Genomic DNA, 4,261 nt, shown 5'->3' with positions numbered 1-4,261 from the left:
TGCGCATTTTATATTTGTATTAGGGTTATGATTTTAACCTTTAAAAAATTACCCTTCTAATTACCTAAATAGGTTTCTGGGGGGATTAAATGAGATGACACGTGTGAAGTACTTGGCATGTAGCGCCTGAGACACAATGATGATGATTTTTCATGTTTTGTCTAATGATCAAGTGAGCTTTGATTCTAGTGAACAAGTGTCTTCAGAGTTAACTGGTAAGAATTCAAAATAACATAAAGGATTTAGCTGAGGTGGTTTGAAGCTAATAAGACTACAGAGTTCTTGAGAGACAAACCTATGTATCATTAAACTACATATATTTTGGTTATGAATCTTCAAAATCAATATCTCACTTAAAATCGTGATTTGATTTCATATTAAATACCTTCAAAATCTGCCAAGGGGCTAGCGGAGATTTAGTTATCCCCGGAAGTGCCTAAGGCTGCAGACGCTCAAGAAACCACACCTGGAAAAATATGCAGTGGAGTCTGAAGGGAACCCCCTCCTCACTGCTCACCATTCTGCCACTCACAGAAGTCACCCCCGTGCCAAAGAGGCATTAATAACGTGGGGGAGATAAAAGAAGGAATGGCAAATAAATGAATCAAAATAAGGGAGTGAAAATAAACTTCCAGGGCTTCCCCGGTGGCCTGCCAATGCAGGGGACATGGGTTTGGGCACTGGTCCGGGAAGATCCCACATGCTGTGAAGCAGCTAAGCCCATGTGCCACGACTACTGAAGCCCACTCACCTTAGAGCCCGTGCTCCACAACAAGAGAAGCTGCTGCAATGAGAAGCCCGCACACCGCAACCAAGAGTAGACCCCGCTCGCCGCAACTAGAGAAAGCCCACACGTAGCAGCAGAGACCCAACGCAGCCAAAAATAAATAAATAAAATAAATTTAAAAATAAATAAATAAACAAAATAAACTTCCAACTGCCCTACCTTTTTCCTCCTAGCCTACCTTACCACCAAAATAGATAGAACTTGCAATGCAGAGAGTGAAGGATATTTATTTAGGTATGTATTTCTATGTTACCCCATTGAACGAAGACACTTAGAGTGAAGGATATTTTATCTTGGTATGTATTTCTACGTCACTCCATTGAACAAAGAAACCTGAGCTGAGATGCTTAAAGATGCAGTTGGATAAACTGCTCTAAAAGGAAGGAATCCTGCTTAAGAGCTTATCACACCCTGGAACAGGTTGACTGCAAGCTTATTACACCCTGGAACAGGTTTTCTAGGAACAAGACTGCCTTTCATCAAGATATAGGAAATAGGTTGTTGGAGAAGACTGAGTGAGAAGGATGGAAGGGGCAGGAGAAACATCCTCAAAGAACTTCTCTCCCTCGATGTCATGAGCAAAATAAAACAAACAAAACAAACAAATAAATTCAACCAACATTTATGAAATGCTGTGTGCCAGGTGCTATTTTAGAAAATCTCTGCCCTTGTGACGCTTATCTTGGGAGGGAGAAGAGCAGAAGAGCAATCTGTAAATAAAATGAAGACGGAAACGACGCCATGTATTAGAAAGTGACAACAGGTGCTACGGAGGAAAATGAAAACAAGCAGGGACAGAGCTGAGGGCTGTAGTTTCAACGAGCTTGCTCAGAGAAGGTCACTTTGAGGGGATATTTGAGCAAAGATTTAAAGAAAGAGAAGAACAAGCCCTGAGGATACAGGAAGGGGTGGAAGGAGGGAAGAATGTTCCAGGTAGGAGACGCTGAGGCAGGTAAACACCTGGTGAGCTTGAGGACTAACAGGGAGGCCAGTGAGTCTCAGCAGAAAGAGGGAGGAGGAGAGAACTGGAGCAGGTTAGGGAGGTACCGGGAGTGGGGATGCAGGCAGAGCCTTACGGGCCCAGAGCGCCAGGGAGAGATTTCAGCTTTCACTCTCAGAGAGGTGGGGGGGCGGGGGCTGGAGAATTTTAAGTGGAGTGATATGACCTGACTTAGATTTTAAAAGGACCACCAGGAAAAAAAAGAAAATTCAAGAGTCAACACGAAAGAGAAGCGTCTACAGAGAAAGAAAGGGAAGCGCTGAGGCTTAAACTGGCCCCTGTGCTTTCCCCACCCAACCCCCTAGAGCCAAAATGCCATATTGAAAGATTTCCTTCCCCCCAAACCTGGAGACAATCAAGTCGGGCTGGTTCACTTCACTTTTTTCTCTGAGGATTAGTAAAACCGTTTATTTTGGGTTCTGGACCCAATTCCAATGCACGGAGGGGGGCGTTTCCCCTACACCACCAATCAACGCTCAGGATACTAGCTGGGTGTACTACAGTTCAACCCAATTCCGACACTCCAGGCATACCTGCTTTCATTATACTTTGACTTACTGCCCTTTTAAAAATACATACATAAATGGAAGGTTGCTGGTGATCCTCCATCCAGCAAGTCCGTCAGCACCAATTCTTCCGACAGCATTTGCTCACTTCGTGTCTTTGTCACATTTTGGTCACTCTCACAATATTTCAAACTTTTTCATTATTCTTATAGCTGTTATGGTGATCTCTGATGAGTGATCTTCGATGTTAATGTTGTACAAAGATTATGACTTGCTGAAGGCTCAGACGATGGATCGCAGTATTTAACAATAAAGTATGTTTTATAAGGTATGTGCTTTTTGTCAGACATAATGCTATTGCACACTTAGTAAACTACGGTAGTATAGTGTAAACATAATCTTTATATGCACTGGGAAACCAAAAAATTCGTGTGACTCACTTTCTTGCGATAATCGATTTATTGCGGTGGTCTGGAACCGAACCTGCAGTATCTCTGTGGTCTGCCTGTATCTACTTGGAGATAGCCTGAGATTCCATGAGATTCTACAGATAAAGGACTCAGTCCCACAAGACTGTCCTCCACTTCAGGTGCCAGATGCATGCCCAGCTTGTTACTTGTGTTTCTGACCCACCGGCTACAGATGTGAGGTTCCCAAGACCCCCTCCTTGGGTTCAATTAATTTGCTAGAGCGGCTCACAGAACTCAGAAAACCCATTGACTCACTAGATTACTGGTTTATTACAAAGGATATTAAAGGATTTGAGTCAACAGCCAGATGAAGAGAGAGATACACAGGGCAAGGTCCTGAGCAAAGGAGTGTCTGTCCTCCTGGAGCTTGGGGCCTGGTGGCACGTGAAAGCATTCTGGTTCCCCCCACCTGGAAGTTCTCTGAACCCCGTCCTTTTTTGGGTTTTTATGGAGGCTTCATTACATAGGCATGATTGATTAGATCACTGGCTCCTCTCCAGCTCCTCTCCCCTCCCCGGAAATCAGGGAGTGGCCTGGTTGGTTTCCCTGGCAACCAGCCTCCATCCTTAGGTGCTTTCCAAAAGTCACCTTCTTAACATAAACCCAGTTGTGGTGGAAAGAGGCTTGCTATGAAAAACAAGACACCAATTCCACTTTTATGACTCTGAAGTTTTGCAGGAACTGAGGACAAGATACCAAACATTATAACAAAAATGCTCCCATTTCTCTTATCACTTAGGATGCGAAGTCCAAGGATTTGGGGAGTTGTGAGCAAGGAATTGTGGACAAAGAACAAATATATATGAGAAAAATATTTTGGTCATCTGAATGATCAAAAATATATATTTTCCATAAATCACAATATTGCACTGCTGCTGGGGGCGAGGAGTGAGATCAGAGGAATGAACAATGAGCCTCACTCTGGCTGATGGATACAAAGGTTCTAGGGCTATACTGTGAATTGAGGGAAATGGTTCAAGTGTTGAATAAACAGCTGTAATGCACGGTGGGAAAAAGTCAAGAGGTTACCTCATTATAGCAGGTGAGACAGAGGTACCCAGGCCTTCAAAAGCAACCACCTCCTAACTATGCACATACCCTGTAAGGGGAGAGGAATATAGCTTGCAAGAGGCACAGAGCTGCCTTAGAGGAAACGTAGCTCAAGAACAGACCAAAAAGGGGTATTATTGACCTAAGGAAACCCATCACAAGCTTCAGTACAATGTAATTAGAGAACTAAGTAAAAAAATTTAGAAGTAACAATTAATAGAATAGACACTACTGAAAATTGAATTACTGACATAGAGGAGCTTCAAATAATCAGAGTGAATGCATATAAGAAATACAGAGAATAAAGCAATAAACAAAGCTAGAGATCCAGTTACTGGGGGCGTCCGGGGATAAGGATAAACTGGGAGATTGGGATTGACATATACACAGTACTATATATATAAAATAGGTAACGAATAAGGACCTACTGTAGAGCATAGGAAACTCT

General features: G+C 43.0%; 1 long non-coding RNA gene across 1 annotated transcript in view; it reads right to left on the bottom strand.

The window, feature by feature from the left end:
• Nucleotides 1-4,261, bottom strand: part of LOC114487709 (uncharacterized) — a 33,738-nt gene that overhangs the window by 4,270 nt on the left and 25,207 nt on the right. The window lies entirely within an intron of this gene.

This window comes from Physeter macrocephalus, chromosome 14, assembly GCF_002837175.3.
Source record: "Physeter macrocephalus isolate SW-GA chromosome 14, ASM283717v5, whole genome shotgun sequence".
Classification (NCBI taxonomy): Eukaryota; Metazoa; Chordata; class Mammalia; order Artiodactyla; family Physeteridae; genus Physeter; species Physeter macrocephalus.
The sequence above is the reverse complement of the archived record's forward strand: the minus strand, read 5'-3'. Positions and strand labels throughout refer to the sequence as shown.